This window comes from Tauraco erythrolophus, unplaced genomic scaffold (assembly GCF_009769465.1).
Source record: "Tauraco erythrolophus isolate bTauEry1 unplaced genomic scaffold, bTauEry1.pri scaffold_50_arrow_ctg1, whole genome shotgun sequence".
In the NCBI taxonomy this organism is placed as follows: Eukaryota; Metazoa; Chordata; class Aves; order Musophagiformes; family Musophagidae; genus Tauraco; species Tauraco erythrolophus.
Genome location: NW_028238618.1, coordinates 235,148 through 250,857, shown reverse-complemented (window position 1 = coordinate 250,857; position 15,710 = coordinate 235,148). Strand labels below are relative to the sequence as shown.

The window sequence follows — 15,710 nt, the reverse complement described above, 5'->3', positions numbered from 1 at the left end:
GGAGCTCTTGCCAGTGAAGACTGAGGCAAAGAAGTCATTGAGAACCTCAGCCTTCTCCATATCCCGGGTAGCCAGGTTTCCCATTTCCTTCTGGAGAGTGCCTACCTTTTCCCTAGAACTCTTTTTATCACTGCCATATCTATAGAAGTTTTTCTTGTTGCCCTTGATGTCCCTGGCCAGATTTAATTCTATCAGGGCTTTGGCTTTCCTAACCTGATCTCTGGTTGCTCGAACAATTTCTCTGTTTTCCTCCCAAGCTACCTGTCCTTGCTTCCACCCTCTGTAGGCCTTCTTTTTGTGCCTGAGTTGGTCCAGGAGCTCCTTGGTCCGTGCAGGCCTCCTGGTGGTCCTGCCTGACTTTCTCTTTGTTGGGATGCACCGCTCCTGAGCTTGCAGGAGGTGATCTTTAAATATTAACCAGCTTTCTTGGGCCCCTCTTTCCTTCAGGGCTTCAACCCTCTACCGAGGAGATCCCTGAAGAGGCCAAAGTCTGCTCTCCTGAAATCCAAGGTAGTGAATTTGCTGTGCACCCTCCTTGCTTCCCTAAGAATCTTGAACTCCACCATTTCATGATCACTGCAGCCAAGGCTGTCCTTTAGCGTCACGTTCCCCACCCGCCCTTCTTTGTTCGTGAGAACAAGGTCCAGCAAAGCACCTCTCCTCATTGGTTCCTCTACCACTTGGAGAAGGAAGTTATCATCCATTTATTCCAGGAACCTCCTGGATTGCCTATGCCCTGCTGTATTGTCCCCAACAGATATCGGGGTGGTTGAAGTCCCCCATGAGGACCAGGGCTCGTGAACGTGAGGCTACTGTTATATGTCTGTAGAGGGCCTCATCCACCCGGTCCTCCTGGTCAAGTGGTCTGTAGCAGACCCCTACTACTAAGTCCCTTGTCCCTGCTCTCCCTTTAGTCCTAACCCATAAGCTCTCAGTTGTCTCCTCATCCGTCCCCAGGTGCAGCTCCATGCACTCCAGCTGGTCTTTGACATAGAGGGCAACCCCTCTTCCTCTTCTCCCCTGCCTGTCCTTCCTAAAGAGCCTGTACCCTTCTATTCTGACACTCCAGTCATAGGATTCATCCCATCACGTCTCCATGATGCCAATAAGATCATACTCCAACAGGACGCACACACTTCTAACTCCTCCAACTCCAGGTGCTTCCAGCAAGATCTTAACGTAAGCGAGTGATATCGCACCTAACCTTGTAGTATGGTAACTTTAATTTTGCCTTGGTAGATTTGATTACATGCTGAATTTTAATGAAAGCATTAGAAACCTTGCATTATAATCCTTTAGACATAAATCGTTGAGTAAGTCTGGGACTAAGTCTTGATCCAGCTGCATCGAAACTCCTCTCAGAGAAAGAGTTTAGAAAGCAAGGGAATCCACTCTGAACCTTGTGACTCCACCAGAGGTTGTCCCTCATTGCTCGTCTCTGGTTAGACATAAACGCTTGACCAAGTCTGAGACTAAGTTTGGACCTAGCCACACGTAGGCTCCATACAGAATTACACAGCCACGGGGTCCACTCTGAACCTTGTGACTCAACAGGAGGGTCTTCCTGACGCTTTTGTGTCTCTGGTCTCTCTGTGAATCATTTTAACTCGAGTGCAACTTAATTTTCCTTTGTATGTTTCCTCCATGCAATAACTAATAGAGTGCCCTTTCCGTTGAACTCTGCTAAGTTGTACTTTTTATTGAAATCACTTTTGCTAATACTTTTGATGGTGATTCTTTAAATTATCTAAATTCCTCATTCGCTACAATTTGTCATAGTTAGCAGGATGGCAATTGGTATCACTGATTACTTACGAAAGCATGGAATAAATCCAAGTCCCAAATTCTCAGAAGAATGGGCTCATGACCGTTGGCAGGATTAGGAAGTTGTGGAAGAGCAGCTACAAGTGCCCAGGGGCCATAGAAAGGATGGTAAAGGAAAAGGAATCACTTGTAAGGTGTTAGGCACCTGCCTCGGAGCTGCCTGTTAGGAAAGGAAAAAGCCTAACGAAAGGGAGCAGGACATAAAAGAAGAAAAAGGAGGCAGAAAGGCAGCTGAGTTAATACTGTCTTTAAAAATTGCGCAGCTGCACAGTTACAAGAAGAAAAGGAGAAAAAATAAAAGCTGGTAGGAACGGTTGAGATGATGCTTATGTGGGCTACCCACCCTCCTTACCTTATACAGACCCGGAAATTAACAGTATCCCCTGAAAAATGGGATGGGAACATATGGGGTGACTCCGACAATACTGAACCAGAGGAAGATAATTCTTTGTTTCTCTCAGATCCCCCTGAATACGAAGCCTGACCTGTCCTTAAAACCGAGCGGTCTGAAGGGCCTCGGGGTGGTGCTCCATGATGCAGTATTTGAACCACTCCCTGGGATCTGTCAAATTTACAAGAAACGCGTCAGAAAGCCACATGAAACTGAAACTGAGTATTTGTGGTGAGTCTGCCTAAGTGATGGCAACTGAATAATGCCGAGGGGAGATGATGCAAGTGGTTTTTGGGGTCCGGGAGTTTTCTTAAATTTCAGACCTGGCCCGGCAAATGCAGCTGACTATCACCAGTAGGGTAGCTTACTGAGCTGGGCGAACGCATTCAGTGGAGTGAGGTGAACTCTCCATAATCTCCATAAGATCTCCAAACAAGCCCTCTACAGCCATCACAGAAGCTGCCTGCATACAAGCCATGCATAAATGGGAACCATGTGATGTCCCAGTATCTGCCACAATTGACTATGCAATGCTAAAACCACCAGTCACAGGAGCTCTGGCAGTTCTTAAACCCCACTTAATTGCAAAATGGGATGAAATTAAAAGAGTCAAAGAATACAATGAGGGATTACGTAATAATCATTCCCTCAACCATCTCCCTACCTGGTCAGAATTAATGCATGACATCATAAACCATGCCCATGAAATGTGGAGGGACAATCCATTAGGCAAAAAATCAGACCCAAGACTCTGAGCAGGACATCGTTGTATGTGACCAGTAAAACAAATGTCCCTACAGGGACAATGGGAGATCACCAGGAAAATACACCTAAAGACCCACGAGGAGAGGCCCAGGAGTGGAAAAATGAACAGTGGAGAAAAGCATGGGCACTAGGCATTCCCAGAGCTGCGATTCAGAATATCCTGAGTCTAACTCAAGCATTCTAGAAACACAGTGACAGTGAAAGGAGAGGGAATACTCCAAATACTCAGGCACCATTGCCAGCTCTAAGGATGAGCAATAACCTTCTCCTCCCCCATCAGGGATGGACTGCAAAACATGATGCCAAAAAGAGAGTAATGCCTGGATGGTAAGTGAGTCTGGCTGTCTGGCGAGAAGTCTACCAATGGCTAAATGAAAGAGGCCCCTATATTTTAATTCCAGTTGGGCCTCGACAACAACTGATAAAATTTCTAACAGATACAGGAGCACAAATTTCAGTATAAACACAACAGGATGCCGAGAAACTGGGAGTATGACCTGGATGGCAAAGAGTTAAAATTAGTAGAATAAATGGAGCAAGTGCTATATGCCATCTGCAAAACGTCATTTATGGCTCCTGAGCAAGAAGTGCATGTCATCTACTCGCTTTGAAGTTAAAGATCACAATGAAAATATTTTGGGTTTTGATATTTTGGATAGCCAACCACGGCACCTGCTGGATAGCAGTGTGTGGTGCTCTGGTTCAAACGTTGACCCTATCCTTGACAGAAATTGGGAGGTTACAGTGCTACTCCATGCAGCCCCTGCACTCTCTGACTCAAAGATTACCAATGTCCTGCAATATCCGATTTCTACTGTGGCACGAAACGGAATAGCTGAGGTAATAGCAGACTTGGAAAAAAGGTGTATTATTTCCAGAGTGACTCCTCATACAATTCACTGGTCTGAACAGTCTGAAAGGCAGACGGGAAATGGCATTTGACAATTGATTATTGGTGTCTAAATGCCAACACAGCTCTGATAGCGGCTGCAGTACCCAATATGGCAACTTTAACAGTCACACTACAAGCAGCCGCAAATCCATCAATGACAGTGCTGGATGCCAGAGATACCTTCTTTATGGTTCCCTTACAGAAAAAGGATAAAGATAAATTTACTTTTACTTGGGAAGGTATCCAATACACCTTTAACAGATTCCCACAGGGATTCACCCACCATTGCTCATGCTGCACTTGCTGAACTTTTACAGACCATCTCACTCCCTCAAGATGTGAAACTCTACCAATGTAGAGATGATATTCTAATTGGAGGGACCTCCCATGAAAAGATGGAGGAAGTAGCAATAGCAGTGTGGCAAGCACTGCATAAGGCAAAAGTTGAGATTCCACCTGGAAAATGTCAGGGACCAAGAAGAGAAGTAAGATTTTTAGGTACTTGGTGGAATGCAGGTAGTGCAGTGATTCCGCTGTACATCCTGAGTAAAATAGATCAATTGCAGATGCCCCAATCTAAGAAAGAATTACAACAATTTATGAGTACTTCAGGATTCTACAGGACACATGTACCTGGATGTTCTATCATTGCTCACCCTATCCAGCACATGTAGGGCAGTCCAGGAACACAAGGTACATCACACATGGGGTCTCCACTCGTGTGCCTAGGAAGAGCTGGTCAAGGAGGCTGTTGTGACCCTGAAACAGTGGAGTCCCATCTCTGGAGGGAAGTGAGGAAGAAGAAAAGAAGACTGCAGATGCTGGACATCAGTGGAGCAGATTTTATTGTCTTCTGGTGGAGTTTTAGTGAAGATCTCATGGTCAGCAGCACTGAAGGGCAACAGAGCTCAGTACAGCTGGTGTTCAAGGAGAACATCCACCAAGAACAGCAATCATCTCTATCAAACGTCAGTTGAAACTTGAAAGGAAATTCAAGGGAATTGTAACAAGCTGTTACGACTTGAGGAACAGTTAAAGGAGAAATAAAGATGATGTGTGGTCACAGCTGAATTTAGTAATCACAGGTGGAGATAGAGCTGAGATATGTTGTCTGCTCTTTGACTCAGTAATCTCCAGCAAGGTCTCCAGGCCTTTGTGCCTCAAGGCAGGACTCTGAAGGAAAAACAGCCAACAGTGGGTAGGAATCAAATCATGGGCTACATGAGCGAACTCAGATGTTACCAGTTAGATGGGACTGGATGTACAAATTTCTATTAGTGCAGAGGAAGAGATGATGTCATCAGCTTGCTAGTCCTTGTCCATGACCTATGAAAAAAGTCATGAGTGTAATAAGTAATATATTAGAATTTGCCAATCAAATAGAAAGCACCATCTCTCAGGAACTAGCTAAGATATATATTAGTTATTGTTTAAATATTAAATACTAACCAATTATCGTTTAAATACTAACTGTTACATCAACTGTTGTATGGATTATTGCTGTAAAATGTTAGAAGTTGCAAAGTGCTGGTCCCTGCTGTAAGATACGAGCTGCCCAGGAGGAGGCTGGTGGGAAAAGCACAGACAGATCAGACGGACTCCGGCAGGGCTGGGACTCACGTCTCACACCTCTGCAGGGAGGAAGGGATGCACAGAAACTGGCCCGTGTAGGAAAGATAAGGGCTAATAAAAAACAACATTTGTCTTCAGATAGGGACAGGCAAGGCAACCAGATGTCCACTCAAGGACAGACCAGGCTGGAACCAGTTTGGCTCTGCAAGCTCAGCCAAATCAGGGATTTTAGGGAAGAGGTGAAAAGTACACAGTGAGGAAGACCTCCGGCCTTCATCCTGAAGACCCCTGCCCACGACCACCAGGAGGCGTGTCGAGGAGGAGCCTGAGGCGGATCCTGAGGCGGGGACTATGGAAATGATTTCCTGGGAGAGACTGACCTTTTGGGGGGGGCTATGAATGTGTTTGTATAAATACAAGAAAACTGCCACGGCGGGGGGGCGTCTTGGTGGAGCAGAGACTCCCGGCGCACCCAGCGCTGTTTGCTTGCTTGCCCTAAATAAATTTTAACTATTAATTTTACAGTTATTGGCTGTTGAGAATCATTTTCTCGCCAAACTATTGAAATCAACCTATAACAGGGTGTGTCTCTTGCGTTTATGTGCAAGTACAAATCTTCCCTAATAACTGTTCCTGCTCTATTCACCTTCTCTCTCCCAAGAGCTACTCACGCTTTACTCGCCCCACTGACCGCAGCTGGGATGGACGGATCCCTCCGTACGCTCGGAGACAGCGCCGCGCTCCCGGCGGTGCCCCCCGGCCCCCGCTGCCGCCCAGGGCAGCCCCTGGCCCGGGGGCCGCTCTCCGGCTGCCGCTGGGCGGCCACTCGCGCCCCGTACGGACGGAGCCCCCGGGCAGCAGCACGGCGGGGCGGGCACCTGCGGGACCGCGCACGGCGGGGCGGCGGCGGCAGCACCCGGACCCCCCATCCCCCGGGCGGCGCTGACCGCTGCCCCCACCCGGAGCCCGGAGCCCGGCTCCCTCCTCCCCCCGAACGGCCATCCCGCCCCCCGCCCCCGCCGCAGTCCCGCGAGCCCCCTCGGCTCCGCACCCGGCGGCAGCGCGCCCGCCGCCCCGGCGGAACCAGCCCGCCTCGGCCCCTGCTCTGCCTGCGCCCGCCGGCACGGCTGCCCCGGGAGCGGAGCGACGCCACCAACGGGCGCCCGCGCTCCGCCCCCGGCGGCTGGCGGCGGGGGCAGCCGTGCCCGCGGGAACGCCGCCCCCGGCAGAGCGCGTCTGGCTGCGAGCGGCCGCGGCTCGGCCCGCGCGGCGAGCGGCAACCGGAGCGCGGCGAGCGGCAACCGGAGAGCGGCGACCGGAGCGTGGGACCCGGCGGGGGCGGCCCGGGGCACGGGGGCGGGCGCTGGGCGGGGCCGGTGTCGCACCGGCGGCACGCGGCGCTCCGCCCCCTCCCGCCCCGCTCCCCCGGCGCGGCGCTCGTGCCCCCGGTGCGCGCCCCCCCCGCGGGTCCCGCTTTCCGCCCGGCGCCCGGCGGGCCGCGGGCCGCTGCGCCCCGCTCCGGGGCTGGGAGCGCCGGGGCGTGCGGCGACTCGTTTCCGCGGGACTGGGATGCCCTGGGAGCGCGCCGGCACCCCGGGTGACTTCCGAACGGATGGATTTATGGCGAGCCGCGCGGGACGGCCCGGCTCGGTACAAAGGCAGCGTGTGCCCCGGGGGTGCAGGAATGGCACCCGGCTGCTTTTGCTCCAGTCGTACCAGCACAGAGTGGCTTAGGCTGGAACCCGTGCCCGGAGGGTGCCCAGCCCCACACGCCGTCTGTAGGCCAGCACGGGCGCTCAGCGCTCACAGGCAGGGGGTGAAGGAACAGGACAGGTCCAGCAGAACTTGGAAACTGGTCGTTTAGTTCAAGTGCAGTCACTTGTTTTGACTTTTTTACTTAAAGGACAGAACTAACTGTTCCCATATTTTTCATGTGTCAACGCTGGTCTCTTTCCGAAGTGCGTTTCGGAGGATCCATGTTCATCATAAACCTGCTGACCCCGTCAGAGCAGTTATTTGTGAGCGGGGAAGAAGACAAGAGTCCTGTCCGTTACCATCATGTGTTCCTGCATGATTCAAGCGCTGTTTAAAACTTGGAATGCTGAAGAGCCAGATCTCACTGTGATGAGGCAGTCAGGTCGTGCTGCCTCTTTGGCAGTGCCAATGCTGGGGTTGTAACCACAGTGCCAGTGCTGGGGGTGTAACCGCAGTGCCAATGCTGGGGTTGTAACCACAGTGCCAATGCTGGGTGTGTAACCTCAGTGCCAATGCTGGGTGTGTAACCGCAGTGCCAATGCTGGGTGTGTAACCGCAGTGCCAATGCTGGGTGTGTAACCGCAGTGCCAATGCTGGGGGTGTAACCGCAGTGCCAATGCTGGGGGTGTAACCGCAGTGCCAATGCTGGGTGTGTAACCTCAGTGCCAATGCTGGGTGTGTAACCTTAAAGGTGACTGTTACAGCTTTCTGTGTCTAAACTTTAACATTTTTGTCTCTCTGAGATAGCAATGATCTTGTGTCTTTTTCTTTTGTAGAAGATGACTTCAACAGATAAGGACTCTTCAGAAGACAGCAACTTTTCGCCAAAAGCCAGCACCAGCGAGCTGCCAACAGAAGTGTCTCCTGACTCTAAATGCCCCATCTGCTTGGACAGATTTGACAATGTTGCGTATCTGGATCGCTGCTTCCATAGGTTCTGTTTCTGCTGTGTCCAGAAGTGGTCAAAAACCAAAGCAGAATGCCCCCTCTGCAAGCAACCCTTTTCTTCCATTTTCCATACAATTCGTGCTGACGATGACTTCAAGGAGTACATACTCAGCCCTTCAGAAAACAGGTCTTTTGCCAGCCCCGACAGCCAGAGATTTCGTTACCGTACCACCTTAACAGGGACACGGCGTGCTGGCAATTCCCCTTCCCCAAGGACGCTGTCCCCTCTGGATAACGGGATATTGTTTGAAGGGTTGTCGAGCGAACCGGTGCGGCAGAGAGATGGAGAGATTCAGCAGATGATGAGGAGGCTGGCCTCAAGGAGGCAGGCTAGTGCCGAGGGCAGATCTCTGCGGCAGGTTCAGGAGGAGGACATGATCCACTTCCGCAGAGCTCTGTACCGTACTGGGGTGCGTATCCGGAGCATTCAGGATGGCGGCCGCTATCGAGACATTTCAGCAGAGTTTTTCCGCCGCAACCCGGCTTGCCTCCACAGGCTGGCTCCTTGGTTGAAGCGAGAACTCACAGTCTTGTTTGGTGCCCGTGAGTCTTTGGTTCATGTCGTACAGCACGTTATCATGAGTAAAGTGACGAGGTGTGATCTGGAAAGCGAAGCCTTTGCGGAAGATCTAAAGCCGTTTTTGCTGAATTGGACTGAACACTTCGTACATGAATTCATCCGTTTTGCCCGTTGTCCTTTTAACTTAGAAGCGTACGATCAACATGCCAATTATGACTGTCCTGCACCATCACATGATGAAGGGAGCCGCTCAGACTTGTCAATTATTACAATATCTCCAGATACGGCACATTCTCAGGGGCCAGATAACAGTTTGTGTGTGACTGGTCTTGGTCAGGCCCCATGGGATGATGAAACTCTGGGGCCTTCCTTTTCCATTTCAGAAGACATTCGTGCGACCATAGCTTCTCCTCTAGAGACGTCAGGAAGTTCTGAGGAGGGCTCTGCTACAAAGAGTCGAAGAACCAAACTGCAAACTCAGTTACAGGCTAATGCTGACTCAAACAACAGTGACTCTTCCTCGGACTACTGTGTTATTGTTGGGTACGTTAAGCCGTTAGCTGAGAGGACACCAGAAGTGGTTGAGCTGTCCTCGGACTCTGAGGAGTCCATCAGGGAAGAAAAAAGGGAAGACGTGAAGAAAGAGCAGCCAATCCAGTGTTGCAGCTGGAGTGATAGTGAACCAAGCAGGAGTTTCTCACCACGTTCCCTCACGTATGAGGAGGATGTAGGTAGTTCTAGAAGTTGCTTATCTCCTGCAGTTGAGAAGACAGAGTCAAAAGATGATGAGAAGGACAAATATAAAGTAGAAGATCTGTCTCTACAGGACTTGAGCTGGAGCCCCTCTCTGGAGAGTGACACAGTAAGCTCCCCTCGGAATCACAGATTGTCTAGAAAGGGAAAGTCCAGAAGCCCACAATCGTGTTCACGGAAAAGTCGAGGTAGTCATAACCATCAGTCTAGGAGGGAGCATCGTAGAAAAAGCCAACTTAAAAGGAGACGATCGAGAAGCAGAGAGAGCAGCAAACATAGGAGCAAAAGAAGCAGCAGGAGGTCGAGGACTTATGACACCAGAGTCTCTCTAAAAAGCCAGAGAGGCTCTCTGAGTCGTGACAGCGCTCCATCCAGAGGAGTAAGCAGATCACGATCACGTAGCAAAGGCCACAGCAAAAGGAGATGGAGAAGCAGAGACAGTGATCATTACTGTGTAAGAGACAATTACCAAAGTAGGTACCACTGGGGTTACGCTTTCTGTAGTCGAAACGCGCTCGGAGATGGCTGTGAACCCTCCAGCAGGAGGACTCAGTGTAATGCTCACTATTCCAGGCAATCTGCTAGTCCAGAATACAGGATACGATCAGTTATTGAAAGGACAGATCTGCATAGCCAGAGAGGACTCCATGAGAGGCACTATTACTGTTATGAAAGATGCAGGTCGAGGAGTCAGTCAAGCAACAGGCCGAGGAGCCCTTCTGCAGGGACTGACAGAATGAAAAGTGAAAAGCCTGGTGGAAAAAGGAAGTACAAAACTCACCACTTGGAGAATGCATTCATGGAGAGCACAAGTCCAGAAAGAGAAAATCACCCCAAGAAAACTTTCTCAAAACTCAGTGACTGCTACAGAAATGAAGACAGCCTTTCAGACAATCGAGCAAGCAGCGAGACAAAGCGTAAGAAGAAGAAAAAAGAGATGAGGAGTCCAAGCGTGGAGATAGTCTGTGAAGGAAAAGCAACAGACACAACAAGGCATCTGAAAAAGAAAAAGCATAAGAAGAAACACCGGAAACATCACGAGAGTAACTCGGCACGTTCTTCTCCAGCGGCGATTGATTACAATTGATAGTGATAGTAGCAAGGAGCCAGAAGGTACTGAAGGTGACAGCAGTATGACTTGGACAGGCACAACTCAGATAAACGAGAGGGAAAATGAACCTCCGTCTTCTTTTCTGGAAAGGGCAGGATGTGGAGATGTTTACAGAGCTGGTGAGAAAACTGGAGGAGCAGCCAAAAAGTACAGTATTCCTACCAGAAGGGGAGACTTAGATGGTGACATTAGAAATGTTGATGTTGAACTTTGAGAAACAGCAGCTGGTCAGAGTCTTACCACAGGCGATACCAGCAGTAACACCCCTCCCACAGAAACCGTCACCAGCGACGTTCCAGAAACACCAGCACTGCCTGCAGCCCACTGCCTTCCCCCAGGATTTCCTTCCTGGAGAGTCCAGAGACACAACCATTGGTGCTAAGACTGCCAAAGGGACTTGTCAACAGATCCTCTTGGTTCGATTTCCCTGAAAAAAAAATGTAGCACACCTTCCACAGAACACTTCTTAAAATTGTGAATTTAACTACCTTTTTGCCCTTGATAACAAAAACCCCGTATGGGATTTGTGTACGTTAAAAGATGTCTGGGAAATGGATAAAACCTTTGAATGTGTATGCACTTTCAGTCAAAGCAGATACAATATTGCTAGTGTGAAACTCTCAAAGTTTCTCAGAAGACTGTTTGGAAGTTGTGATTTCACAAAGCCATCCTGCATTCTTGTCATATGTAAAATACATCCACAGAATACTTCCAAATTTTGTTTAAAACAAACAACAAAAAAGGAGCCCAAACCAAAAGCCAAAAAATGCATTTTAAGGGGATTGCTCTTCTTAGACAAAGGAAAAATGGCTTACTTCACAAGGAACTACTCAGGGTGAATTCCACCATCTTTTTAATCTGTTTGATTGAAGCTCATCTGGGCTGAAAAGCAGTCAGCGATTTCTACGTAGATCTCCAACGGGACTTCAGTAACGGAAAAGTGAGCTGTGTCCGAATCTGAATAAAGCAATAGCACTTTTTTTTTTTTAATTAATTTAAATGTGTGGACTGTGTATTTGGCAAGCACAACGTTTATCTTTTGGTTTTGAGTGTCTTACCAGCACAGACCATCGATGTTTGTGCTGTCAGGAGTACTCCAGGTTGGAATGGACCTCTGGAGACCATCAGGTCCCAGCCTTCACTGAAAGTAGGAACAACTTTTGTCAGATTGCTCAGAATTTGTTCAGTTTTGCCTATTCCCAGAGCTGGATGGCCTCTCTGTTCTACCTCTTCTAATGTTTGAGTATTCCCATGGGAAACTTTTTTTTTTCAAATTTCTTCTTTGCATTTCCCTGTTGCAGCCCGTGTCTTCTGCGACATGTCCTTGCTGTGCAGCTCTTGAAGAGCCTGTTTACCTCTTCTGTGTGTCCTGTTGCTACATACTTGAAGACATCTGGCTTGTCTGGAGCCTTGGCCGTAGAGCAGCTCCTCCTGACCTTGCTTCGGGCACCATTCCCCCAGCTCAGCTCACCCTAGATGTCCTGCTGCACGTGCGTGCAAGGCACAGGGTTCAGGCAGGGTCTTGTTCTTCAGGTTTGGGTCTTCTCCGGGTGCTCAGCAGTAGTTCTCAGGGCTGAACTGGGAAGTTGTCTTCTGTCTATCCTGTATTCCTGTCTCCATGAGTGGTGAGTTTGACCTTGGCTGGTTGCCTGCCAGATACCCTCCAGCCTTCTCTGTCCCTTCCCCTTCTTCACAGGATGGGGGAGAAAATACGATGGGAAAGCTCATGGGCCGAGGCAAAGACAGGGAGATCACTTAACGATCACTGTCACAGGCCACTCATTTCATGTTTTGCCAATTAAAAATGGAGTGGGATGATGAGAAACAAAGACAAAACTAACCCACCTTCTCTCTTCTCAGGCTCAGCTTCACTCCTCTATTCCTGACTTTTCTACCTCCTCCTCCCCAGCAGTGCCAATGGGGGATGGGGAATGGGAGTTGTGGTCAGTCCATAACACACTCTTCTGCTGCTCCGTCCTCCTGAAACTGTTCCTCTGCTCTACCATGAGTCCTTTCTCCAGGGTGCAATCATTCAGGAACACGCTCCTTCAGCGTGGGTCCCCCCTAGGGTCGCAGGTCCTGCCAGAAAACTTGTTCCTGTGTGGGCTCTTAAGTTTTTCTCACTCCTCGCACAGCTGCCCTGCAGCACTTTTTGCCCTTTCTCAAATCTGTTTTCACAGAGGCCCCACCAGCACGTCTGATGGGCTCAGCTGTGGACTGCAGTGGGTGTGTTTTGAAGCCAGCTGGAACGCTCTGTGTCCGGCATGGGGCAGCCCCTGGGCTTGTCTCGCAGAGGCCACCCTGCAGCATCCCTTGCTGCCAAACCCTTGCCATGTAAACCCAGTACATCCTGGCTTGACAGATTGGATCCCACGTGTCAGCTGTTGGTTGCTTGAGTATGCAAAGATAGCGATGAGCCCACCTGGCAGCACTGAAGACTCAGTGTCTAAATCCCAAAATGAGTCATTTCAACAAGCCGGACACAAAAAGGCCTACAGAGGGTGGAAGCAAGGACAGGTAGCTTGGGAGGAAAACAGAGAAATTCTCTGAGCAACCAGGGATCAGGTTAGCAAAGCTAAAGCCCTGATAGAGTTAAATCTGGCCAGGGACATCAAGGGCAACAAGAAAAACTCGATAGATATGTCAGTGATAAAAAGAGATCTAGGGAAAATGTAGGCCCTCTCCGGAAGGAAACAGGAGACCTGGCTACCCAGGATATGGAGAAGGCTCAATGACTTAATGACTTCTTTGCCTCAGTCTTCACTGGGAAGAGCTCCAGCTGCTCTGCCCAAGTCACAGAATGCAAAGGCAGGGACTGGGAGAATGAAGAACCGCCCACTGTAGGAGAAGATCAGGTCTGAGACCATCTAAGTAAGGAACCTGAAGGTGCACAAGTCCATTGGACCTGATGAGGTGCATCCGCGGGTCCTGAGGGAACTGGCAGATGAAGTTGCTAAGACACTATCCATCATATTTCAGAAGTCGTGGCAGTCTGGTGAAGTTCCCAATGACTGGGAAAGGGGAAACATAGCCCCCATCTCTAAAAAGGAAAAAAAGAGAAGACCCAGGGAACTACAGGCCAGCCAGTCTCACCTCTGTGCCCGGCAAGATCATGGAGCAGATCCTCCTGGCGACTATGCTAAGGCACATGGAAAATAAGGAGGTGATTGGTGGCAGCCAACATGGCTTCACCAAGGGCAAATCCTGCCTGACTAATTTGGTGCCTTCTATGATGAGGCTACAGCATTGGTGGATCGGGGAAGATCAACTGACACCATCTACCTGGACTTGTGCAAAGCATTTGATACTGTCCCACATCACATAGAATCATAGAATCAGGGAATGGTTTAGGTTGGAAGGGACCTTAAAGATCATCCAGTTCCAGTCCCCCTGCCATGGGCAGGGACACCCTCCACTACACCAGGTTGCCCAAAGCTTCATCCAACCTGACCTGGAACACTGCCAGGGATGGGGCAGCCACAGCTTCGCTGGGCAACTTGTTCCAGTGCCTCACCACTCTCAGAGGGAAGAATTTCTTCCTTAGATCCCATCGAAATCTCCCCTCTTTCAGTTTAATGCCATTGCTCCATGTCCTGTCACCACACCCCTTTGTCAAAAGCCCCTCTCTGGCTTTCTTGTAGCCCCTTTGGGTACTGGAAGACTGCTAGATCATCACCCTGGAGCCTTCTTTTCTCCAGGCTAGGAACAGATATTTACGGCAGCATGCAGAGTGGCAACACCAACCCCCTAAAGATCAGTAATAAAGAAATCAAAGAGGACATGGTCTTCAGGATCTCTCCCTGGGGAAGTCAGGAAGCTCGTGGATCTACGGGAGGGAGAACTACCGGAGGTGGGCAGCTCCCTGGGCAATGCTGAGTTGATGCACGATTGTGGCCAGATGTGGGCAGGGAGGTCTCAAGTGGCGGCAGGGCACCGGGACAAGTGGCATAGGGGGACAGTGGCACATGCCAAACGGGGCAGCAGCCGTTCTCACCATGGTGCCTAAGTCGTCCACGGGTGGCTCCAGGGCTGGAGGCTCCCCCAGAACAACTGCTTTGTCTCTCTGCTTGTCTTTTTCCATCTTTTCTTTTGCCTTTTTTGAGGATCTTCTTGTACTTTTCATTTCCTGAAGGAAGAAAACATCCACAAATTGAAGCGCCAACCCCACTTCAGCTGGGAAGTCCCACTCCCCTGACGTTGACCTCTCCCAGAAACCAACTCCTTGAGCAATCTATGGAAAGTGGATGCTGCTGCTTCCTCTCTGAATCCTGATGTTCATTCCCACCCACCTTCCTCCCCACATAGGAGCATCTCATCCCCTGCAACGTGATGCAGATCCAACCCTGCCAAAATCCCTGCCAGCCTGCATTACAGCTTTTCCAAGCTTTTCTGTCCAGCCATCATCTTTCCCGGGCTCCGACAGTTACTCTGGCAAGCTCTGCAGGATGGGTCCTGGGTCAAAGCCCACATGGGATCATCTGCTGGAGACTCAGGAAGCAGCCAGGTTGAGCGTCGGTCTGATAGCCCTGAAACCTCCAGGCTTGGTGGAGGTGGCTGTGAGTTGCCCTGTGGGCATATGACACGGTGAGCAAAAACCAGGGGACCTTCCTGGGGAGCAGAGGGGCAGTGCTCACTGCTCACCTGCGATGTTCTTGGGCAGGTCCAAGCAGATCCTGGGGAAAGATCCCCTCTCCTTTCAGAGAGATTTCTTCTGGTTCTAGGTGAGCCACTTGCATTTGGAAAGTCTTGCAGAAGACTCCAGGCACCCCTGGCAGGTAATAGACCTTCAGAACTTGCTCCTTGCCAGGTGCAATGTAACCCTGCAGAGCGCGAGAGAAGAGAGATGATTCATGAGCCCAACCAAACATCTCCTGCCTGGGTGGTTATACCGAGTGGGTGGCTCCCCTGAGCCCTTACTCCAACTGAAAACACAGCTGCAGCGACAGCGAGCCCTGCCAAGCGTCACCGGCGCTGGCAGCCCCCGTCGGTGCCGTTACGGCAACAGCGGCGCGGGCCCAGGCAGAGCCGTGCCTGCGGAAGCTCGCGGGAAGAGGGCATCGGCGTGTCAGCCCTGGCAGGAGCCACGCGTGAAGAAAGGGGAAAGCCACTTGGCTGCCTCTTCCCATGGCAAAGAGGGACACAGGCAGGAACGCTGCTCCGGCTTGACGACATCCACGCA

At 50.4% G+C, this 15,710-nt stretch overlaps 1 pseudogene; it reads left to right on the top strand.

The window, feature by feature from the left end:
- The first annotated feature begins 6,145 nt into the window (after positions 1–6,145).
- Positions 6,146–10,749, top strand: LOC147525904 (E3 ubiquitin-protein ligase Topors pseudogene; annotated as a pseudogene).
- Positions 10,750–15,710: the final 4,961 nt, after the last annotated feature.